Here is a 27265-nt window from a genome sequence, read left to right as displayed (position 1 = left end):
TAAGATATAAACTCAAGGAATAAAAATAGAAAACCAGAAAAAGGAAAGAAAGAAATAAAAATAGAAAGGGAATAAAAATAAAAAGGTATCCACATAAAAAAAGGAACAAATATAGAAAATAAATAAAATTAAAAAAAGGAATTAAAATAGAAACTAAATAAAAATATGCAAAAAAAAAGAATAAATAGAAATAAAGTTAGAAAAAAAATTAAAATACAAAAAGAATAAAAATAGAAAATAAATAAAATTAGAAAAAGGAATTAAAGTAGAAACTAAATAAAAATGCAAAAAAGAATAAAAATAAAAACAGACATAAGAATAGAAAAACAGTATATAAATAAAAAAAAACTAAAATGGAAATAAATAAAAATACAAAATGGAAAAAAATAAATAAACATAGAGAACGCGAAAAAGAAATGTAAAAAATTGTCGACACTCATTAATTATGTAGACAATTCTAAAAATAGAAAATTAATGAACTGTTACAAGTGACTAAATTATATACTATACACACCAACTCTATTTTTGATAAATAAAAACGTAAATAGCGACTATACAGACAATATATATATATATATATATATTGGCAAGTATATTAGTGTCGTGATTAGAAGGTTTCTAACTCAATGATTAGAGAGTTCAAGCACCGACGAACAAGTGCAAAGCAATTACGAATAGAATTATCGATTTCGACGATATCAAAGCTTAGGAAACGAGCTATTTTTAACCTCATTTATATAGACCAGTCGTACAGTGTAATTTTCCATTTTACAATCATCACAAAATGAATGTGTGAAAGATATATAGGAGGAAAGAAATTTATTGCGCTCTCACTAACACACAGACATCGCAAATGTTCTATAAATTTTTAGAGAAAATGAAATGGAAGAAAAGAGAGAGAGAGAGAGAGACTAAAAGAAGGGAAAAAAAAGAAAAATGAAAAAAGAAAAAAGTAAGAAATGCAACGAGGACTCACCCCTAGTAGACAGAGAGAGAAAGAATGAGAGTTGATTATCTTTCGTGATTGCTTGGATACAATTAAAATAATTGTAGAGGTTTTCTGGCAGAAGCGATCGTACAAAAGAGATTCTGATAATGTATAATTTCACAGGAGCTTGTATAATTAATTTTTTTTTTTTTTTTCATCTTTTTTCTTGCCACTGGAAAAAATAAAACTCTCCTAGTTATTGGATATAGAATAATAAGTTTTATAAATATCGCAGACAGGAAAAAAATAGAACGCGAATCAAAATGGTGTTGTTTCTTTTCTTTGAGAAGAAATTAATTTTTTTTGGCAATTTTCCGTTTTTCTATTGGAGATTTTCTATTGGGGAAAAATAATTTTTAATTTAATATTTGATTTTTTTGCAAATAAATATTTATTTGCAAAAAAATCAAATATTAAATTAAGAATTATACTTATCATATTTACCTTAATCAAATAAATATTTATCAGAATCTCCGAGGAATTATTTGAATCAAAGCAGTTTACGACAATTTAAAATCATTCTAATAAAAAATTTACATTTTCTTTCATAATTTTTAATTTTTAAACATAAAAAAATCAAACAGACGAATTTTTCTTCCCGAAGAGAAAAATAAACGAAATTTCTCTCAATTTGTCTATTTTAATATATAAGGTTTTTGAAAATAAATTTCGCGATATTGATTTACGCTGATCACATTACACTTCCAGTCTAGTGACTATGTGAACAAGACGGAGACATGATCGAGGCACTCGTCTGTGCGACATACTAGTCAAATCAATGAGTCGTTTCGAAGGGAGTAATGGGTGGAAACGGAAATGATTCATGTTTTTCAAAAAAAAAAAAAAAAAAAAAACTCCTTCACTAACAAAAGTCACATATTTTTTTTTTCCAGTAGAAATCTCGAGTTTTCCCTTTAAAGCGCGACAAAAAAATGAAGATATTTTCGGTACTTCGCCCTCCACTTTTCGTTTGGGGAAAATTGGGAAAATTTGAACGTAATTCCTCCACTCGACCCACGGGACTTGAAGCAAACTCGAGAGAGCACCTTTTTTTTCCTCTTTCTCTTAAAGGTCACGATTTCCTTTTTTTCCCCCTCTATTTGCAAAAATGTCTCGACCTGCTTTCTCGAGAGTTTTCAAAATTAAAGTTTTAGTAAAAATTTTCAACTCTTGCTTCATTTTTTTGTTGAAATGAAGAGTTGTATATAAAAAATTTCTTTGAGGTTCTATTTTATAATCTGTATTTGGCAAATTGCTTCTAATCTCTTATTTAGAAACGTAACTTTTGTTCAATTTTTCGAAATTCGAAAAATACTTTCTAAAATATCAACTTTTTTAAAGTTAAATTCTGCAAAAAAAAATACTTTTCCGAAAAAATAACTTTTCTTTAAACTTTAAAGGCAAATTTACAATAAACAGGCTTTTTTCTACAGCGTGCAAGAGAATTTTTTGAGTAAAAAAAGAAGAGAGAGAGAAACTCGAACCAGCAAGAGAAATTAAGAAGGAAAACGAAAAAAGAAATGAAGGAAAAGACAAAACAAAAAAAAAGAATTTAAGAAAGAAAAGGAGGAAAGGAAAAACAAAAAAAGGAAAAAGAAGGAAAATAAAAAAGAGGATAAGAAGAATGAAAAAGGAAAGAAGGAAAAAAGAGAAAAAGAAAAAAGAAGGAAAAGTAAAAGAAAAGAAGGAAAAGAAAAGAAAAGTAGAAAAAGAAAAGGAAAAAAGAACAGAAAAGAAGAAAAAGAAAAGAAGGAAAGAGAGGAGGAAAAAAGCAAAAAAAAAATAAAAATCGATGCGGCTGCGATTGAAGGAAAGAAGAGAGAGAGAGAGAGAGAGAAACAGAGAGAGAAGAGAAATAAAAGAAGATTGAAGAAAAGAGAGAGAATAAAAGTATATAGAGAGGAGATTGAGGCACAAATCGATCCTTGGGTGTTGAGCTAAACTTCCGAAAAGAAACAGTCGAAAAGCGTCAAGTGCGCCAATCATGGGCCGTTATTGGCGGCAATTATGATAATAGCATACCTGGAGCGTGAGCCGTCGTATCGGCTTTGGTTCAAGCCCAAGGTAAGCAAGAGCACTACTGGCCTCTATTAATCATATAAATGGTTCATTACGCGCAAGAATATTATTACTCGCGATAATTACTCGCAAAATTACACTCCCAAGAGTCTAAACTACAATACTCTACTTTTAGTGTCGCATGCGCCCGCCTGTCGCTAAAAAAGAGAAACCGAAATTAAATTCTAGACCAAAAAAAAATATACAAAACTTTACAAAAAAAAATAATTTCAAATAACTGCATATTGTACGCATTCTTTTATAATACGAATTAGTAAATAATTTTACCTTTTCACAATATTAATATAAGAATTTTTACTTTTATTCAGTAATTTTTATCTGAAATCAATTAATTACTTTTCTTAATTACTATCATTTTAGTAAAATTAATCTTCGATTTTAGTAAACAATAAAATAGAATTATTAAACAAAATAGTACTCTTTCAATTTGAATTACTCTCTAAATTTGAATTAGTAAAAACGTTTACTAATTTGAATTAGTGACTGACTTTTTGCTTTTGAATTAGTAAATTTTACTAAAAATTTAGTAGAAATAACTATTTATTAGGAAAATTTACTAATTCAAAAGCAAAAAGTCAGCCACTATTTCAAATTAGTAAATATTTTTACTAATTCAAGTTTAGAGAGTTGTAAAAATGAATTAGTAAAAAAAAGTTAGTAAAAATTAGTAAAAACTAGTAAAAATGTTTACTAATTTGACTTTTTTCAATTTATTCTTTTAAATTAATAAATTTTAGTAACAAATTAGTAGAAATTACTATTTATTGGTAAAATTTACTAATTAAAAAGCAAAAAGTCAGAACGTGTTATAAAAAAAAGTAAAAAAGAACACAAAAAAGTAAAAAGTAAAAATTGTACATACATGAAAGTGTATATATGTACAAGTATACATACGTTTAAAGAATCTTAATTACATCTTTCAAACTCGTAAGATTCTTTGCAACGTCTCTTTTTCAAATTTAAACGCGCACTCATAAAATTGATCTCCAGTGTAATTACAAACTATAGAAATTTCCGTGTATTTTTTTTTTTCTTCATTAGCGTTAGAAGCGATGTGAGATTACGGATAGAGGGAGGGGGGAGAGAAGCAGAGAGAGAGAGAGAGGGGGTGAGGCCGACTGAAGGTCATTAGAGGGAAGTTGAATGACAGAAGAGCAACAAGGAATGTTGATCGTTAGAATTAATGAATATGGATTTTTTTTCACTTTGGTTTCCTTTAAAATTCAAATTTCACTCTAAAATGCCATTCAATTGAGGACTTTAATCGATATAGATGTACTTGGACTATTAAATGATAATTTAAAATATTAATAAAATCTTTCATTTTTAAATTCATTATCGCAATAAAGATAAAAATTAAAAATTTCATTATTCATAAATTAGTAAATTTAGTTAATTAGTTTAATTGAGGAGTTTTAGTAAATTTTCAAGTTTAGGAAGTTTCGGTACGAATTAAATTGAATCCGACGATTTCGGTGGGAATTGAATCCAGTCAAGTAGTTAACATTGGAATTGAACTCAATCAGGCAGTTACAATAGGAATTGAATTAAATCAGGAAGTTAACATAGGAATTGAATTCAATCAGGTAGTTACAATAAGAATTGAATTAAATCAGTTAATATTGGAATTGAATTCAATCAGGCAGTTGCAATAAGAATTTAATTAAATCAGTTAACATTGGAATTGAATTTAATCATGTAGTTAAAAAAGGAATTGAATTCGATCAGGTAGCTACAATAGAAAATGGATTTAATCAGATAATTAACTAAAAATTGAATTCTATCAGGTAGTTACAATAAGAATTGAATTAAATCAGTTAGTTAACAATGGAATTGAATTCAATCAGGTAGTTAAAAGAGAAATTGAATTAAATCAGGTAGTTACAATAAGAATTTAATTAAATCAGTTAGTTAACATAGGAATTGAATTCAATCAGGTAGTTAGAAGAGGAATTGAAGTAAATCAGGTAGTTTCAATGGGAATTGAATTGAATCAGGTAGTTTTCGTCTAAATTTAATCTAATACGAATGTTGAAATAGGAAATTGAATTCAGTCAGATGTTTTCAATGGGAATTGAATTGAATCAGGTAGTTTTTGTCGAAATTGAATCTAATACGAATATTGAAATAGGAATTGAATCCAGTCAGGTAGTTTCAATTAGAATTAAATTAAATAAAGTAGTTTCGATAGAAACCGAATAAAATCAGGTAATTTTTATACGAATTAAACCTAAAAACTCATTTTTTCTCGGAATTGAATCGAATCATATAGTTCCGACCGGAATTGCATGAAATTACACTTTAATTCCAATAAAAATCGAATTAATAAATAAAATAATCTCATTAAATTAATATTAATAAAATAATATAATTAAATGACTATTAATAAATTAATGTATTAATTGAAATTTCACTGGCCAATAAAACGTATAAATTCTCGATTTACAACTAAATCTAAGCGAGAAGTATTCAATTACATTTGTTGTTTTAATTAACAATCGCAACTTTCAATGTTACTTGTTTTAAACAGTGATAATTGCAAACTATGTGAGCTTACAGTGATAGCACTTTGAAACAATAGTAGTATAAAATAGTAATATTTGCAGTTATTATGGTAATTCAAAGTAATCCTATTATAACTAATGGTAGTTCCATATTTAATACTGCCACAAAGTAATGAAAATTATTTTAAACCTCCTCTAAAGCACCTTGATCAACATCTGATTATAATATATCCGCGCAAGAAGAAAGAATTCGACCTTAAGAATAATGAGAATGAAAAAAAATTATTTCAATGTCCTCAGCATAAAATTAATAAACGAGAATATGAGAAATCAACATTATTCAATTATCGATTGGAATGATACTTTAAATTTCACAATTTAAATTCCCAGTTAATTATTAGAATTTAATTAACTTAATTAATAATTAATTTAATTTATTTATTTAATTATCTAATTTAATTTATTTAATTATTTAATTTAATTAATTTAATATTTAATTAATTTATTATTTAATTAAACTAATTAATTTAAATTTCTAATAAAACTTATTGAGATAATTTTTTAATTAAACTATTAATTTAATTTTTAATGAAACCAATTAATTAAATTTTTTTCGCCTTTTTTCTCCGGATTTAAAAGAAAAAAATATTACGTAATTCTAATCATTGATTAGCTCATCAAAATTTGATATTTTCACGTCGCTACTTTCAAAAAGCAATTTCTCTCTAGTGACATTGTGAATTTATCGAAGTAGCAATTATTTGTTGTTGAAGTACTGAGAATAGCTTCAGGTTTCTAATTGGACACGTGTAGATATATTTGCTCTATGGACGTTGGGCTGTAGACTCAACATGTGTAAAATACGCATAGGCATAGTCTACATATTCATCGGTTTCTATTTACTTTCATTATTACTGTGTAATTTTGTTTTGTCCAACTTCTATATATGTGACGTGTTACAAAAAACAAACCATCAAAGTTTTATTACTATTATCGTTATTATAAATACTATTTATAAAAATTTATAAAAAATCTATTTAATAAAAATTTATTTATTAAAATAATTTTTCCACTATTTTTAATATTATATTAATTAACTATTATTATATTCCTATTAATATAACTATTATTATTACTATTCTGATTATTATTATTATTATTATTATTATTATTATTATTATTATTATTATTATTATTATTATTATTATTATTATTATTATTATTATTATTTTCATCATTATTATTACTACTTTTATTGTTGTTATTATTATAATTATAACTATTAATCAGGTACTATATTCAATTGCTTTTTCTTATATTAAAAAAGTAACTTTTAATTAACAAAGGTTCTTTAAAAAATTTTCTAATAAAATATTTCTCATTACGAAAAAGACTATATACACAACTTTTTCAGTTCTTTTTTAAAAACCCCACCTTCTTTTTTTCTATATATTCATATTGAAACAAATTACCTCTAATACGTATAATTACCTACGACCACTATATACAGACTTATATTACCATAAACTTTCTATGGCATTCTTCTTTCACGCTAAAATAGTTTTAAAAATATTTTTTAATAACTCGGTAGAAAAAAGAAAATGCTTTGAACGTCCTGACGTGTAATTAAAAACGAAGAAAAAAAAATGTGCAACGTTTAAAAAAGTAAAAGATAATTAAAAATAGTAGATAGTTTTTTAAGTAATGCAAATTTTTTTTTTTTTTTAAATAATAATGCAATTCTTTTTATGTTAATAATCATTTGCTTTTTGTTAGTAATAATTTGCTTTTTGATAGTAATTATTTTCCTTTTTTTGATAATTATTTGCTTTTTAGCAAATATCCTTTTTTCTCTTCTTTTTTTTTCAATAATTCATCATATTCAATAATCGATTAAAAGCATTATATTAAAATTCTCATCAACATTCGAATGATCATAATTTTTATTTGATTCACTGTTAATCTCCACTTTGGGATTCAAATATTAGCCCAATCAAGCAAATAATTTCTCTGTTGAAAAGGATTTAATTCAATTTCAGCGTTCATCATTTATATATATACGTATATATATACAGCAAAAGTGTACATTTTTCGCGATTGAAAATATCATTTCCAACTCAAAATAAAAATTGCATTTCCACTTTCATTATTATATTTGAAATTCATTTTATTTTTCTAAAGAAATAAACGTTTTCTGCCTATATTAACACTGGAGAATTAAATCAAATTCTCGCTTAGTCTTATTTAGTTAGACATAAATTGTTTAAAATTATTATTACTCAGTTCTAACAATAATGTGAATAGTAATAACAATAGTATTGATAATAGAAATTAATAATATTAATAAAAATTAATAATACTAATAATAATATTAACAACAATAAAAAATAATTTTTAACTTACAAATCAGTTTTATTAAACTAACAATATATTGTGTTTAACTAATATTCAATTATTTGTTACTAAAAAAAATTTCCCACAAGTAATTGGATATGTATTTTTTTACAAAAAAAAAAAAAATTAAAATGAGTCAAAAATTTATTAAATTCTCCATAATAAACCTCTTGATACAGAAAAAAATCATCTTTTCTTACGTCAGTCATTATTTAACACCAATTTAAAGCACTTTTTAAAAGGAATTCTTCCCCTTTGAAATTTCCACCCGAAAAAAAAAACCTATTACGAAATAACGGAAATGTTTCTTTTTTTTACACTCGAGCGGCAAGTTATACCGCATAAGTAGAAAGGACCGAATTATAAAATACTCAGTTAATTTCTTTGAGAGAGAAATTGTAACACAAAATATCGTGTATTGGTATATCGGGAAGAGGTTTCTCGCGTGATGGCAAGAAGAAAAATAAAAATTAAGAGAGAAAAAAAAAAGAGATGAAAAGGAAAAAAGAAGGAGAGAAAGAGTAAAAGAAGGAAATAAAGAAAAAAGAAGAAAGGGAGCAAAGAGAAAAAGGAAGAGAGATAGAGAGAGGGGGGGGGGAATACTCGCGGATACAACTCTCGCGGTTTAGCACTAATTTCCGATTCGATATGAAGATTTACGTGCGCCTTTTGCGCGACAGACTCTCCCCGCGAGAGAGGCAGGCATAGGCGCGCAAGGGTTACTTTGAAACGTTAGACAATGAACCCACCTTAAGTTCCCATGAACGAATAGCCAGTGGATGGAAGGCGCTGCAATTACGCGGTAATTCGCAGGTGTTGTGAGAAAACGCCGGTTACTGGATGTTTTCTGCCTTAATCGCAGTAATTTTTCTGCTATTACTAAGTTTATCGGCACCGTACGTTCGACGCGTTGCGGCTTAAACACAATTTTATTATTACGGTCGCCTTTTTCAAAAAAAAAAAAAAAAAGGGGAACACAGAAAGAGAGAATAGTTCTTTTTCATATGCACGCACATTTCTTGAAATATTACGCACACACATACACACACTATTCCCAACAAAACTCTCTTTAAAAGAATAATATACTCATATTATAAGAAAACAGCTGCATTACCAGTAATTAAAAATTTCACTGTAATTAAATTGTCCCTTTTAATTTCATTTTATGCCGAATAGAAAAATATTCTTAATCGTATATATATATATATATATATATATATATATATATATGTATGTATGTAGGAACGGTTTCTGCAAATTCTAATTTTTCCACGGAAATTATTTTATTACTGCAATTATTATATTGTTACTTATTACATGACACAAAAATTTAATTTTCCTTTTTTCTCACTTTATATTTATTATAAAACACAAAGATATCGATCACTCCGAGTTGAAAACTCGGAGTAATCGATTTCTTCGTGTTTTATAATAATTAAAAATGACTGAGTGATAAAATTATTATTTTATAATTTATATTATAAAATATTATTACTGTAAGTTCTTTAAAAATATTTTCATCATTTTAATTCAATTATTATTTTCTTGAATTTTTAACTAATATTCTTCCTTAAATCAATTATTTTTAATAATCGATTTAATTACTTTGAAATATATTTGTTTACAATTTAATTCTACAAAATTGTTAGTTAAAAGTATGAAAAATTCAGATTCTTAATGATTTTAATTTGAACCCTTTTCAAAATTCAATTTTTTCTAAAAATTTATTTTGAAATAAATTTTTATTGAAAATTTTAACTAAAATTCATTTCGAAATAAATTTTTATTAAAAATTTTAACTAAAATTCATTTTGAAATAAATTTTAACTGAAAATTTTAACTAAAATTTATTTTGAAATAAATTTTTATTGAGAATTTTAACTAAAATTCATTTTGAAATAAATTTTTATTAAAAATTTAATTTTAACTAAAATTTATTTTGAAATAAATTTTTATTGAAGATTTTAACTAAAATTCATTTCGAAATAAATTTTTATTGAAAATTTTAACTAAAATTCATTTTGAAATAAATTTTTATTTAAAATTTAACTAAAATTCATTTTAAAATAAATTTTTATTAAAAATTTTAACTAAAATTCATTTGGAAATCATGTTTTACTGAAAATTTTAACTAAAATTCATTTTAAAATAAATTTTTATTGAAAATTTTAACTAAAATTCATTTTGAAATAAATTTTTATTAAAAATTTAATTTTAACTAAAATTTATTTTGAAATAAATTTTTATTGAAGATTCTTTATTATATTTATTTATTATATTTAAAAATAATTGAATTCCTAAAAAGAATTTTCTTATTTATGAAAATAATAATTGAATTATTGCAAAGAAATTTATAAAAAAAAAATTTGTAAATAATTGAATTCCTGTGTAATTTTTATTATTTAAGAAAATAATTAATTTCTTTGGTAAAATGTTATTAAAATAGCAGATATCAAAAATCATTACATTGGTGAAAATTTTTGAAAATATTTGAAATTTTGCAAAAAATTTTAAAATTTTGAAAATAATTTCATTTTTCGAGATTTTCGATTAAAATTATATTAAAAATAATTGAATCCCTGTGAAAAATTTGATTATTTATAATAATAGAATTATTACGACGAAATTTATTTGTAAAAAAGTTGTAAATAATTGAATTTCTGTGAAATTTTTATTATTTATGAAAATAATGAAATGTTTTCGTAGAATTTTATCATAATTTTTTAAAGATAATTGAATTCTTTTGGAGAATTTTATGAAAATAATAGAAATTGAAAGTCATTGAATTGAAGAAATTTTTTGAAAATAATTAAAATTTTGACAAGAATTTTATAAAAACTTTTAAAAATAATTAAATTCCGGAGAAGAATTGTATTATTTTTAAAGATAATTGAAATTTTTACGAGAATTTGAAAAAAAATTTTAACATAATTGAATTTCTTCGGAGAATTGTATTACTTTTGAAAATAATTGAATTTATGCAATTATTTGTAACTTCTCCAAAATTCAATTTTTTTTAGTGTTTTTAACTAAAATTCTATAAACCAATTTATTAAATTTAAATTACTCCAAAAATTCTAAAGGTTCAAATTAACGCAATTTTTTGTCAAATAGAAACATTTTCAAAAATTTCGTTCATTGTTCTGAAATTTTTAATTAAAAAGTAATTTAATAGTAGGTTTACTATTATTTTAATTTATAAGAAGTAAATTCATTTGAATCTTGGATGTCAAATGATCGACACAAGTTAATAATAAAAAAAAAGAGTGACAATTTGCAGACAGAATCGACACTTGGCTATATGAGAGACAAAATGGAATTGTGTGAAATCAAAGGATTTTAAAAATTTATTATTACCTGTAGAAAAAGTGACAGAGGAGAGACAGTTGGAAAGCGAGAATCGAAATATAATGGTGAATCATGAACAACATTCAGTTCATATATATATATATATATGCTATTTGATAATTCTACAGATAATTCATATCTCGAGTTGGAATTTCGTTTATCCAATTTTCTGCTTATTGAAAGGAGACACTTTCTTATCCCAAATCGAAATTGACGAGCGAAGAAATATTCGGAATTTTATATTTCTTTTCGAAACAGAAATTAGGCGACAAAAATTTAAAGATATAGAAAAAGGGAAAAGTAAAAAGAGACAGAAAAAAAGATAAGTGAAAAAGAGAGAAAAAAGAAAAAGTAAAAAAGTCAGAAAAAAGGAAAAGTAAAAATTGACAGAAAAAATGTTACGAGGTGAAAAAAGCAAAAACAACTTTTCAAACTTGAGCATAAATGGAAAATTCTTTCGAAATTACTCGACTCAACTATTAAGGATAACTAATTTATGACAATTTATACACACTCCTAAGTACTTGATATCGTTTTGGATTAAGCGATTCACATTAATTACTTTGTTTGCTTATAGAGTTGTTACGATAAAATATAATATAAACTGTCTCGCCGATAAAATTGACTCTGCAACTTTATTATATGTACACGAATTATTTTCCCGTCTAACGAGTTGGAAAATGTTTTTTTGATAAATGCTCGTTAATTTCAGTATATATTGAAAAGAGAGGGGGCAGGATAATCGGAGTAAACGCATAAAGATGAATTTGAAATTCAATGTTCCTCGCCCGCCTCCTCTAATCGCAGTTAACGAACCTAACGGTTTCTTTACTGTGACAGGACAACTTCGTATCCTTCGCGCAACATAAAGGATCAAAAAGAAAAAAATCCTCGAAAAAAAAACAAAGTCAACACAAACGCTCTGGAAGACAAACTCGTTTCGAGATGCTGCCGAGCAAACGACGAAATGGCTTTTTCATTTATTTTTCGTATTCGTCTCGGAGAAAAGAAGAGAGACACAGAAGTAGAAATCTTAGCACACACGAATCATTTGATTTCCAGAGTTGGAACTAACAATTTTTCACCCCCTCGAAAAAAATACTTTCCATAAGGAAAAAGAAAATCGTTTTTCAAAATCAACACATCGTTAACAGTTTTATTTTTTAGAAAAGGAAAAAAAATCTTTTTCTTTTTTGGGTAAAAGTTTAAAAGGCCTATAACTAACGTCATTGAATTCGGTTTCTTGGATAGCCTTGGATAGTGTGGACCGACTACCTGACAAGGCCCTACCATTGAAAAAAGGTCACTTTACAATAGAAAATGTGCAGCGCCGACTCCCCTGTCCTCTATACAGACTGACCGAAAATTCTTCATCTATACAAATTGAAACATTTTAAGTTAAATCCGATGAAGTTGTACTGTTTGTTTATCTGGAAATTTTTACCGCTAGTTATAGCGAGGTTTTTCACACCAACAAAAATATAAAGCTTAATCTTCGAAAATTGTTGTAGAGCAAAATTTACAACGCAAATGCACCGAAATAGTTTCGTTAAAATAGTTACGAAACATTTTGAAAATATTCACAAGAAACTATGACAAATTTTGTCAAAATTTTAATTGACGGTCGAAGAAAACTTAATTCTTTCAAGAAGAAATAAAAAAATTCTTGGTTCTTAACCACCGGGAGGAAAATTTACGAAATATATAAATTAAATTAATATACTAATTGAAAAACTATTTTCAGTTCGTCGTCCGAATTGGATGTACGGCCAATCATGAATATTCAAGCACGCATGATACATTTTAGTAAACGGACATATGATTTATTTGACTATAATGATATACCTGCGTATATAATTTTCCACGAACCGACACAAATTATCCCGCTGTCCTGCTTTTTAATGCGATTAGAACCAAACAAAGAGGATAAAAAAATAGTCCCTTTGCACTAATAATAAAGTTATTCGAAACGGAAGAGCACTGTATTGAAAAAAGTATTTCGATATTTCGAAATTAGAATACGCCATTTATTATCAAAAAAAACCCAGTATTAACTATTGATTGCACCAGGTAAAAAAGGAGGACCCGACAGGTAAGAATTGTAACTAGCAAATCCAAATTCATTTTCGGACATTGTAAAACTTTCACATTGTAAAACTAAAATACTTAGAAGGGTAATAAAAGTTTTGTTTTTCGATACAAGGTGTGCGGTACAACTGGCAACCAACCAACCACATAGCCTGAATCTCCATCATCCGACGGATCTTTTTAAAACGCCCGATTTAGAAAAAAAAATTCATCTTCTACTTACAATTTGAAAAACTCCAGATAAATACACCAAGTCCATCGTACAGCTTAAAACACACTTGTCACAATTTAAAAAAAAAAATCACTTTCTTTTATCCAAAAAAGAACCACTAGAATTTTTTTTTCACAATCCTTCAAAAATTGCACTTTAATCCTTCGTAAGAACTGTGTAGATGTTTTAGGAGGGAGATTTAGAACAAGGAATAATCCATAAATATTAAATCCTGGTCCTTGTTTGATTTTTTTTTTTTTTGGTAATTACTCAACACAGTAAGGAAGCACTAGCACGAGTTTTAAAACTTCTTTAAACCACGCGACACAATCACAAGGTTTTCTTTTTTAAAAACACTTTTTTTTTTTAATTTTTGGGTGGGCAAAATTTTGGGAGTCAAACACGCGCGACTACATTTGGGACATTTGGAAATTACAAAGAATGTGAAGAAAAAAATTTTTCAATTCAAAATTAAATGGGAAAATAAAAATTTGATCGAACGCTGAATAGCGGGCGCGAATGATCTCTCACGAATTATTATGTGTGTGTGGGGGATTTTAAAAAAGAGAAGATTTCGGAGCACGAGAAAAAATCACACACGAATACCAATCCTCTCCCCACGGAGGCAACGGCAAAACTAACTGACGAAAGGAACGGGAGAGCGTCGCTCCCCCCACCATGCATAACCTGATTCCCCCCACCTATTCGGATGAGCGTAGAACCCAGTGGCTCCACTCTCTCTCTCTTTCTCTCTCCCCCCCACTATTCTCTGCCCTTTTCTCTCTCGACTCTCTCACTTACTCTCACACCGGCTGTACATTTGTCTCTCTTGCCCTTGCATCGACTCGACAGTGCACCATGCTACCTATCCCTTCCATGGTGGATTGCACCCTTAGCCTCTCCCCCCCCCCTCCCTCACTCACTTCCCCACCAACACTATCACTACTCGAATGTTTCGAAGGCGAACTCTACTACACACTCTGAAGGAGTTCGCGGGGATCTCTCTCTGGTACTCTTGCTCTCTTCCTATGATAACCGCTAGGCGGTAACTTCCGAGACTACGACGACGACAACTTGCTTTCAATTGTTTCAAAATCTCTGGAAGATCTTGCTGGAGACTCTAAATAGGCTAAACTGATTGTAAATTTGAAGGAATTTATTTTTTTTTGATGAAGAAAGAGAAGATTTAATGAATTTGGGAGTGAAGAAAGGTGACCACCTTTCTTCACTCCCAAATTCATTAAAACTTCTCTTTCTTCATCAATGTTTGTCACAAGCAACCTTCCTGACATCTGTTGGACCGTTGCGAAATTTGTAGTGGCGCGAAATTCGATTTAATCGGGAAAATTGGAAAATATCTTACGGGACTCTAAGCTAATAGGTTGTAAATATGAAGGAATTTACTTCCCTTGGCAAAAAGAGAGAAAAATGAATGAATTTGGAAGTGAAGAAAGGTAGTTGTTCTATTTTCTTCAATTTTCGTTGTACAAGCATCCTTCCTGACATCTGTTGGTCCGGTGCAAAATTTGTAGTGGCGCGAAATTTAAATACTAAACTTCTTCTTCTGGGGAATAAGAATAGAAAATTCCCTTCTTTGTCACATGGAAAAAGAAAAATGAAGAAGTATTTACTACAAACAAAATCTACTTTTACGAAACTAGTAAAATTTTTAAAAAGATCTTAACAGGACTCTGTAGGTTAAACTAATGGTTAATTTGAAGGAATTTAGTTCCTTTGGCAAAAAGAAAGAATTAATGAATTTGGGAGTGAAGAAACTTGATGAGATACTTGCTCCTCTTATTCTTCATCAATTTTTGTTACAAGCAACCTTTCTGACATCTTTTGGACCGTTGCGAAATTTGTAGTGGCGCGAAATTCAATTTAATCGGGAAAATCGGTAAATATCTTACAGGACTCTAGGGTAATATGTTGTAAATATGAAGAAATTTACTTCCTTTGTCAAAAAAAGAGAAAATTTAATGAATTTGGGAGTGAAGAAAGGTAGTTGTTATTTCTTCAATTTTCGTTATACAAGCATCCTTCCTGACATCTGTTGGACCAGTGGGAAATTTGTAGTGGCGCGAAATTTAAATACTAAACTTCTTATTCTAGGAAATAAGAAAATAAATTAACTTCTTTTTCACGCGGAAAAAGAAGAATGAACCTGTATTCACTATGCAAACAATATCCGCTTTTAAAAAAGGAGTAAATTTTTTTAAAAAGATCTTAATAGGTCTCTATAGGTTAAACTGATGGCAAATTTGAAGGAATTTATTTCCTTTGGCAAAAATAAAGAAGAATTAATGAATTTGGGAGTGAAGAAACTTGATGATACTTGCTCCTCTTTCTTCATCAATTTTTGTTACAATAAGCCGCACCTTCCTGACATCTGTTGGACCGTTATGGAATTTGTAGTGGCGCGAAATTCAAAATTTAATTTTCAATAATTTTTTTAAATTAAATTTTTACCCTGTAATTCTTTGTAGAGGAATGAAAACAATGACAATAAAGTTTTTTCGATTCTTAAAAACCCTGAAAAAAATATAGATTTTTACTAAAAGTCAACGTCAAATTCAAGTATCTTCAAGTTTAACCATTTAAAAAATGACTAAAATAAAAACAATGACAATAAAGATTTTTTGATTCTCAAAAAGAAAAATTTATCAACAGACCAAAAAAATTTAAATTTCCCGCCATTTTTAACTCGTGTAACTTTCCTTCAGATGTCAGAAAGTGACACTTCGCCTTTGAATGAAATCTTACATTCTATAAGTAAATAATAAAATAAAAATGTAAATAAATTCGTCAACGGAGGAGGAGAATTTAAATTTAAAACAAGAGATGAATAAAATAATAACAAGTAAAAGACAAAAATAATTTTTCATTCAATAGGTAATTATTTATTATCCAAATATTGATGTATTAAATTGACAACTAGATATTTCTGTCTTTCAAATCTTGTACTATTAATAAGCCAAGTTGATTAATTGAAAAGACAAAAAGAAACAACATTCAAAGAAGGCAAATTTTCAAAATAGAATTCAAAAATATTGATAGCAACATCAAATCGTTGTTAAGAAGGAAAATAATTTAAAATATTCATGTTACAAAGAAAGAGTATAGTGACAAATTTCTTTATTTATTTATATTCCTTTGACAAACTGAAACGAGAACGAAAAGCTCGACAAGATAAAGTTATTTTCCCTAATACAACTATAATACAATCTCGGAGAATTTCCAGTGAAATTTTTTTCATTTTCTCTTCATTTTAAGAGAATAATTGATTTTAGTTAAATATAATTTTACTCTATAGTTGATATCATTTTAGAATGACAGTAAAAAAAACTAAAAATAGATCTTCACTCAAGAGATCATTGCGTTTACTGTTCAAGTATTGACTGATTACGAGAAACTAAATTTGTCTCACTTATACTTTTAATAAATCCAATTTTAATATTTTTAAAAATATAAACACCACGATTCATTGAAAAGGATTCCGATTATTTTTATAGGAAAAACAAATTTATAATTTATGACAATTTCTTTCAATTTTTCTTATTTCCGCAGAAAAAGTAAATTTTTCTATTCTCGACGAGAATGGTAAATTTTAATGTAATTTCGAGCTAAATTTTATTAAAATTTCTTAGACTCTACTTCGGACATTTCTGTCAATTTTTCTCGTTTCCAGAAGTATAGTGAATTTTACTATTTTCGATAAATAGTAAATCTTAATATAATTTCGAGGTAAATTTTAGTAAAATTTCTTAAACTTTACTTCGGATGTTGCAAAATTTACTCCTGGGAATAGTAAATAAATAATAAAATAACAAATTAAAAAAGAAACATTTTTTAAAATATTTAAATAATAAACATTTTTTGAATATTTAAATAATAAACATTTTTTTGAATATTTAAATAATAAACATTTTTTATATATTTAAATAATAAAATAACCAGACAAATAGTAAAGGAAGCAAATAATAAAACATTAAAATAAAAAGAACAGAAAGTAAATAAGGAAGCGAGAAGAAATTTTCTCACGGAAATGAACAGAAATTAAGAACAAATTTAGATTTTACAACAAAAGTGCATAATAAAAGTTACAATTACTATTTTCCATTAAAAACAGAATTTAAAATATCGACACTTGCGAATAATGGAAATTCTAATTAATGACACAAAACAAAAGTGGTTTCAATCAATAGATGTTCTAAACAATAGTAGTTACCAATAATTAGTATTTAATTAATATCTATTTGCAATTCATGTACATCGTTTTGTAATTGTTCAATATAATTTTAATTACCGAACAAATTCTTGGTTTAAAATCATTGACAGTCTCAATTAACAGGACAATAAATAAACATATATATGTAAATTATCCCCGAATATATAATAAGAAAGAAAAAACCGCTCACTAATTATATAAAAAAAAAACATTGAATAAAATATCATTAATGGATCGTTTAAAAGGAATTGATCGGTAGTTAAATTTTAATTTTTAGCCATTTCTTTTTTTTTCGCTCTACACTATATATATAATAATTCCTTTCTCGCGAGAATGTGGCTTATGCCTTTATGGCATGCCACCCTTTAATTTGCCTCGTGTGTATATATATGTATTATATCTATATATCTATATGCGTATATAACAGAAAATTGCCGTACTTTGAAAGTTTCGTTCTTTTTTTTTTGAAGTAAGAAAAAAAAATAACCATACAAAATTGAAATAATAAGTGCATATTACTTTCAAACTTTTATTTTAAACGTATAGAAATCGGCTTTGGAATATATAAAATTTTAAACATTTATTCTCGCCTCAATTGCATTTAATTATGGTTTTTTTGACAGGTGCATGTGTTTTTGAGGTGGCACGTCATATCGAATATAACATCACTTGTATGTGTGAGGTATTTTTTTTTAAGAGTGCGATTATTTTCACTCATTACGCAGTTAAATATATAATTCCGAGTTTAATGTAATCATCAGAAACTGTCATTTATTTTTTTCTGCAAAATATTTTTTTGAAAATTATAAAAATAAATTATTTGGTAATTTTATCTTATTCTCTATGTGAATATGGTTAAAAAAAATTGCTCTTGGGAAATTTGACTATTTAATTTAATTGTATTTTTATACAACGAATATTGAATCTTTATCAAAAAAAAAAAAATAAATGAATAAAAAAGAATAATTCATTTAAAAATATTTGTTACTGTAACTTCATCAAAATTATTTCCATCATTTTAATTCAATTATTATTTTCTAGAATTTTAAATTATTTTTTATGAAAATAATAATTGAATTCCTTAAAAAAAATTTATTATTTATGAAAATAATTGAATTGCAGTCAAATTTTTATTATTTATGAATATAATTAAATGTTTGCATAAAATTTTATTAAACTTTTTTTTAAATAATTGAATTCTTTTTGGGAAATTTTATTAAAATAGTAGATATTGAAAATTATTAAAATTAGAAAAATGCATTTTATTTTTGAAAATATTTGAAATTAGGACAAGAATTTTTTTTACATTTATGAAAATAATTGAAATTTGTAGAAGAATTTTGTTATTTATAAAGATAATTGGGTTTTTTACGAGAAATCTTTTTTAAATTTTGAACATAGTTGAATTTTATAAGAAGAATTTTATTTTTTCTTCAAATAATTGAATTTCTGCAATTATTTGAAAATTATATTACTTTATTTAAAATTTTTTTCGAAAAAATCAATTTTGTTTTTAAATCAGATTTTTTATTTTATAAATATATTTTAATAAAATTTTTTTAAAATAATTCCACTTTTCGCAGAATTCATTTAAAATTGTATGAAAAAATAATTGAAACCCAACAATGAATTTCATTATTTATAGAAATAATTGAATTTTTGCATCGATTTTAATTCAAAAAAAAAAAAATTAAAATCTTCAGAAAAATGTTATTATTTAGAAAATTAATTGAATTCTTGCCAAAAAAATTTGATTAAAATCTTTTAAATCATTTAAATTTTGCAAATAATTTTATTATTTTTGAAAATAATTAAATTTCTCAGAAGAATTTTATTATTTATGAAATTAATTGAATTCTTTTTAAAAAATTAATTAAAATCTTTGAAATAATTGAATTTCTCACAAGAATTTTCTTACTTATTAAAATAATTGAATTTTTATGAAGAATTTTGTTAACATTTTCAAAAATAATTGAATTTTCCTGAAAAATTTAATTATTTATAAAAATAATTGAAATCCCCTAAAAAAATTTACTTATTTATAAAAATAATTGAATTCTTGTAAAGAATTCTGATTTAAATCTTTGAAAATAATTGAATTCCATCGAAGAATTTTCTTATTTATGAAAATAATTGAATTTTTATTCAGAATTTTGTTGACATTTTCAAAAATAATTGAATTCCCCTAAAAAATTTAATTACTTATTAAAAATTTGAATTCTTTACAAGAATTGTGATTAAAATTTTTGAAATAATTGAAATTTTGTAAAGAATTTTATTATTTTTGAAAATAATTGAATTCTTAGAAAAATTTTAATATTTTTTATAATAATTGAATGTTTGAGAGGAATTTTTTAACATTTTTTTTTAAGAATAGAATTGTTTTGTGAAATTTTAGTAAAATATTAATTAAAATTAGAATTCTTTTTGGGAAATTTTATTGAAATAGTAAATATTGAAAATCATTGAAATTAGAAAATTTTTTGAAAATTATTAAAATTAGGACAATAATTTTTTTGACGTTTATGAAAATAATTGAACCTTCGAGAAGAATTTTGTTATTTATAAATATAATTGGGATTTTTACGAGAAGTTTTTAAAAATTTTCAACATGGTTGAATTTTATAAGAATTTTATTTTTTTTGAAAATAATTGAATTTCTGCAATTATTTGTAATTTCTCCAAAATTGAATTTTTTTAGTGTTTTCAACAAACATTTAAATTAGAAAATTTTTAAATTCTATTATTTTCAAAATTGCTAATTTTATTTTAAAAAGGTAGTAAGAAGTTAGCAGCGCGCGAATTAATAATAGTTCCCTATTAAGTTGAATATCGAAGTTCAAAATATTAAAATTAAATTAAATGTTAAGAAATAAGAAAAAAATCGCGAAACTAAATTAGTATTTAAATTTCAAAAAAGAAAACACTATACAAAAAAGGTGGGAGCAATTCCTCGAATTGGAATATAATAGCAAAAGGTGAGAGAGAAAGTTATAAAGAAAACCAATGTTAATATTATATAAATTTAATGTTTTGACCACAACTGACAGCCCAGCATCATTGCTTAAATTCTTGAGGCTTTGCATCTTTCCGGTGGGCGGTGAAACAAAATTCCAAGGAAGGCTAATTTATAATATATATTCCAAGTGAAACAGCATTGTGTTGACTCATTTGGGAAACAAAAAAAAAAAAAAAAAAAAAAAAAAATGAAAGAAGATAAAAAAAAAATTGAAACCAGTCTGATAGACATCCTTGATTAAAATAGCTGAAAGAGATCTCTCTAATGACCTTATAGCAGCGTGTAATGAACAGGAATGTTATTTAATTAAATTTATCCCTCTCATAAAATTTGTAAATCGTTTTATACCATTAACAAATAAGTTCCCTTATCTTTTCTCTCCTTACAAAAACAAGTGAAACAAAGAAAAGAATATTCAACAGGTGTAATAAGTTTCAAAAAAAAAAAATTGTCCACGAAATGACATTTTTCTCATTTGCATATTAAAAAATAAAAAAAAAAAAAAATGCATTTTGATGAAATATTAAAATGTTCCACTTTTTCCTGTCTTAGCGACATTCTCATTTTGAAATGTCTTCTTCCATTATAAAAACGATGCAATTTGCTGTCTCCTTCAATAATATTTTGACGTCGTTAGCCATTTCTGGCAAACTACATTTTGCAATGGTCTTACGTCAGTTGCGGGAGAACTTGTTTCTATAAGAATATACTGAAGAAGTTTAAAGAAGGAAATTTTTTTCTTTTCCTTTCGACAAATAAGAATAATTAATAGCAAAAATTGGGAATAAATTTTGATTTGTGAAAAATTTAGTTTTAAATTTTTAAAACAGAAAAAAAAGTTTGATGTTTAAAATAATATCTTTTGGGTGCTTAAAAAATAATGTTATCTAGAAGCAAAAATTTTACAAGCAAGAAGTTTTTTTTTTTTTGCTTGTATGTGTTATAAAAGATTTTTAGAAACGATTCTAAAGTTTGTGTTCTATACATATATGTACACTGTTTGAAGTGCTTCATATTCTTTTAAAATCTGTTTTCAGAACGTGACGTTGCTTAAAAACTTGGATTTTGCCCTTTTTACAGCAGCTATTTCAACCATTTTTAAGTGAAATTTTTTTTTTTAAGTAAGGAGAAATTATTTTTTGTCACTTAAGTTGAAAAGTGAAAAAAGAAAATGTTTTTTTTTATAAAATAAAGAACAATATTGATGTGTTGAGCTTGGTTAAAATTGTTTTTTTAGCTCAGAGAAAAGCAAAAATTTACTTGATAAAAATAATAATCGACTACTCGACAATTGAAAAAAATTATTTATTACCGAATATTTATTTGTTTTAATTAAACAAATATTTATTTCTATCTATTGATTTTTATTTTATTCGTATCTATTTATTTGTATTTATTTTATTTTTATTTGAATAAATTAAATTGTACTTGAAATAAAAACACTTATTACTTTATTTCAGTTAATAATTTGATTTATACAGATAAAAAAGAAATTGTTTTAAATAAATGTTTATTTGTATCAAGTAATTGTTAATTGAATAATTTCTGTATAAATCAAATAGAGTATATATTTTCATCAATTTTTTAAAAATTGGAATCATTCAACTTTTTATTTAAGTAATTCAAAATTTTTTATTTGAACCAAGTTAATTAATTAAAAATGGAATTATTTTATTTAATTAGCAATTATTTGATACAGATAAATATTTATTTAACATTAAAGTGGTATTTGATTAAAACGGAAAAATTATCCGTTTAATTATTACTCTTTACTTTATTCAAATAACAATTGTTTTTTTTAAATAAGTAGCTAAATAATTATTCGTAACAAATAATTGCTAATTAAATATAATAATTCCCTTTTGAATTATTTAATTAGAATTTGATTCAAATAAAAAATTGAATGATTAAAATTAAAATACATTGGTTCAAATATACATTTTTCGATTTAAACAAAAATTGTTCGACACACAAATAAATATTTGTTTATTATTAGTTAATTAAAATTGGTGATTAAATAATTATAGTTACATGTATTTTGTGTGTTAGGAAAGAATCTCATTAATAATCATTTTTTGAAATAAAAAAAATAAACCGAAAAAAAACAAAAAATGGTAAAATAATTACTTATATTTATTTTACGTTTAGGAAAGAAACACATGAATAATTTTTTTTTGGGAATTGAAGAAAAAATTGAATAAGTACAAGAAAACACAATTAACAAAAGAGGAAAAGATTTGAAGCATCAGAAAACTAAGCGACTATAAAAAAAAAGAGAGGCGTCAATTTATCACAGAGAATAGGAATAAGAAATGTGCCATTTATTGGCATATTGAGTATATAAGTGCAAGGCGCGACGTTTAGAATTCTCGTTTGAAAATCGAGAAGCCGACGATTTTGCTTGTCTATGTTTAAATATGTGTGTGTGTGAGTGTTGGACTTCGTCGTTGTCGTTGCACGGAAGGAAAATTCATTGTCGATAAAAAATGGCTCCTTAAACGACAAAGATCGTCAATGGAGGAGGATCCATATAAGAAGAGTAGTCTATATGCCATTTCCGCACGATATAGAACCGGTAGTCGTCCGCAGATGGCAAGGGCATAACTCGGTTGACAGCAAGGCAGCCAACGAGTAGGTCATTTAACGACTTCTTCGACATCGTGCACGCTCAACGATCGTGAATCTTTCGCGCGAATATTTCTCACCGATAAAAGAAAAAAAAAAAAAAAAGAGAGAGAGAGAGAGGAGAAAAAAAAACATCAAGAGCCGCGGAAACTCGGACAAAATCCAAGACGCCTTTTTAAAAAGTCCAATAAACTGTTGTATATTTTCAAAAACTATATATAAATTCGATAAATTGTTCTCTGTTGTTACTATTTTATTTATTATTTAACATTATATTTAATATTTAATGTCATATATAATATTTATTTAATATTTAATATTATATTATTTATTTAATATTATATTATTTATTTAATAATATATTATTTATTTAATACAAGCAACAATTTGCGTGCGGCTAATTTTTTACTCACTTTTTCGAATAAAATTTTTAATGAAATTAGCAATTTTAAAAAACTTAGATTTTTGAAAAATTTAATTAATTCAAATTTTTCTTTAAGAAGAACTTATTCTTTAACTAATTTGTTCAAATTAGTTAAAATTTCAATATATATTTAATTAATTAATTAATTATTAAAAATAATGGATTTATAGAAGAATTTTAGTTAAAAACACATAAAAAAATTGAATTTTAAAGAAGTTACAAATAATTGCAGAAATTCTACTACTTTCAAAAGTAATAAAATTCTTATCACAAAATTCAATTAAGGTATGTTCAAAATTGAAAAAAAAATCTCGTCAAAATTCCAATTATCTTTATAAATAACAAAATTCCTCTTCCAAATTCAATTATTCTCAAAAATTTTCCTCAATTTCAATAATTTACAATATCTTTACTATTTTAATCAATTAATCTACCCAAAAGAAATCAATTATTTAAAAAATTTTTTAATAAAATTGTACGCAAACATTTTATTATTTTCATAAATAATAAAAATTTTACACGAATTCAATTATTTACCAATTTTTTATAAGTTTCTTCTCAATAATTCGATTATTTTCATGAATAATAAAACTCATCGCAGAATTTCAATTATTTTTAAATTTTAATACAATTTTAATTGAATTCCTCGAAAATTGTAATTATTCTTGGATTAAAATTCGTAAAAAGAATTCAATTATTTAAAAATTTGGTAATAAAAATTTTTATAAGAATTAAATTTTAAGAAACATTTAATTATTCAATAAATAATTTACGTTTGGTATTTAAATAATTGAATTCTCGTAGAATCTTCTAATAAAAAATTGATTTAAAAATGAATTTTAGTTAAAATTTTAGATAATAATTGAATATGAAAATAATTTTGAAGAATCACAATAATAATTTTGAAGAAGTTACAATAATAATATTCTTATAATATAAAAAAAATTATTTCATCTTCCGAACATCTTTAATTATTATAAAAAATATTTTTAAAGTTATTTAATTTCAAAAAGGTTTGAATTTGACATTTTTAAAAATCTTAATTCCTATGGAAAAAATAATAATAATTAAATATTTAATTAGTTACTGTAACTTATCTCAAAAATTATTTTCTTATTCTATTATTATCTAAAATTCAAATTAAAATTCATTTTCAAATCAATTTTTATTAGAAAATTCTACGAGAATTCAAATATTTAAATACAAAAGTAAATTATTTATTGAATAATTGAATGTTTCTTAAAATTTAATTCTTATACAGAATTTTATTAACAAATTTTTAAATAATTGAATACTTTTCACGAATTTTTTAAGGAATTGGATTAAAATTGTATAAAAAAAAATTGTAATTCTGCGATGAGTTTTATTATTTCTGAAAATAATTGAATTATTGAGAAGAAATTTATAAAAAATTTGTAAATATTTGAATTTCTGTAAAATTTTTATTATTTATTTAAATAATTAAATGTTTGAGTACAATTTTATTAAAATTGTTTTTAAATAATTGAATTCTTTTGAGTAATTTTATTAAAATATAATAGATAATGGAAATCATTGAAATGAGGATAATTTTTGAAAATAATTGAATTATGAAGAATTTTTTTATTTATAAAGATAATAATTGGGATTTTGCCGAGATTTTTTTGTAAATTTTAAACATAATTGAAATTTTTGTGATAAGAATTTCATTACTTTTGAAAGTAATTGAATTTCTGTAATCATTTGTAACTTCTTCAAAGTTCATTTTTTTTATGTTTTTAACTATAAAATTCTTCCATTATTTTTAATAATTAATTAAATATTTATTGACAAATTTAACTAATCTTAGAAGATTTTGAATTATTAAAATTTTTCAAAAATCTAAGTTCATTAAAATTTCGAATTAAATTCATTCAACTTTAAAATTTTATCAAATTTAAAATTGAAACCGTTTGAAGTTAATTTATTTATGAAAATTGTAAACGCAACTCTTTTAAAATTGAATTAATTTTGAGATACTTAAGTAAAATTATTCATTAAATATTTTATTTATTTTATGATAGTTGTTCAAGATTTAAGTTATTTAAAAAGAAATTTTTGTCAAAAATTGGAGAAATTGAAGGTTTTGTATTAGAATTCGTGGTAATTTTATAGTTTAAGAGTCAAACAAAAAATACCCAAAAATTCAGAATTTTTTTACGAACTCTAAAAATTTAATTTTTTTAGTACTTTTATTAAAAAAATCCTGACATTTCCCTGAATTTCCTATGTCAGAATATATGATTATTTTAATTATAATATTATTAAAATGATATATTCCAATTCATATTTTATTTTTATAAAAAAAAAAAAAATTTGAATTAAAAATTTGTACGTTCTATTATTTTTAAAATTGCTAATTTTATATTTAAAAAAGTGAGTGAGAAGTCAGTTGCTAGTAGTTAATTATATTTAATATTTAACATATTTAATATTTAAATATAATTTTTTTTTTAATTTATATGATTATATTTTTGTAATTCACATTTTTTTATGACAAAAACTCTCTGATAGTCATTCGTACTGTACGAATTATGAAACTTTTCTGGAAATATGGCTTTAAACCTAATATAATGTATAGACAGAGAGAGAGTGTTTGAAAGAGAAAGAGAGAGAGAGAGAGAGAAAGACCGTGAAAGTCTTTGTTAGAATTGTAATGTGGCTCGAATTCACTTCATTATAATGATCACGATAACAAGAGAGTGAAATCTCAAAATATTATACAGTTTCCCTGGTTGAAATTAATATCCTCAAAATCGTGTAGAAAGTTTGTTATCGTTGTTGGGGTGGAAAAGGAATTTAAAAAGCCCAGTGAGCTTCAAAGAACTGACATATTATCTATGAAAACTGCCTTCCGGGCACAAAATCGTAGAGATATATATATATTCCAACAGACAATATATTGTTCAATTTACTATAAAGAAAATATCATTCAAGTGATTTTTTTTATGAATTATTTTTGAGAAAATTCCTTTTGATATTGAGTAACAACTAGGAAGTAACTCTAGGAAGTAAAACTAGGAAGTAACACTAGGAAGTAACAACTAGGAAGTAACAACTAGGAACTGTTTGGCTATAGTAACAAAATCAGCAAATATTACCACATCTTTCTCCGAATGTTATTAAACGTATTGTGTATAATTTTTTTATATAACAATAAGTGCATTGAACATTAGAAACTTGTTTTTGGTACAGATAAGATCATTATAAATTCTTACCGACGATTCCTGCCCTCTTGGGGTCATAAATTTTAAAAAAGTTCTTCACTCGCGCAAAAGAACCGCACACTGGACCAGTGAAACATGCTCCTTCGGTTTGGACCACCATGCTACGGAACGC

General features: G+C 24.9%; 1 protein-coding gene across 13 annotated transcripts in view; it reads right to left on the bottom strand.

The window, feature by feature from the left end:
- LOC122508409 (latrophilin Cirl-like) overlaps positions 1-27265 on the bottom strand; it is a 664372-nt gene that overhangs the window by 414897 nt on the left and 222210 nt on the right. For 5 of the 13 annotated variants that reach the window (XM_043621719.1, XM_043621727.1, XM_043621728.1 and 2 more), the window contains exon 1: positions 13625-14473. The exons of 5 other annotated variants lie outside the window; for them this stretch is intronic. The gene's annotated coding sequence lies outside the window, so the exon portion shown is untranslated. Of the gene's footprint in view, positions 1-13624; positions 14476-27265 lie in introns of those variants that run through there. 3 more of the 13 variants (XM_043621732.1, XM_043621731.1, XM_043621726.1) reach the window with 2 other exon arrangements.

The sequence above is a fragment of the Leptopilina heterotoma genome, unplaced genomic scaffold (assembly GCF_015476425.1).
Source record: "Leptopilina heterotoma isolate Lh14 unplaced genomic scaffold, ASM1547642v1 Lhet_54, whole genome shotgun sequence".
Lineage (NCBI taxonomy): Eukaryota > Metazoa > Arthropoda > Insecta > Hymenoptera > Figitidae > Leptopilina > Leptopilina heterotoma.
The sequence above is the reverse complement of the archived record's forward strand: the minus strand, read 5'-3'. Positions and strand labels throughout refer to the sequence as shown.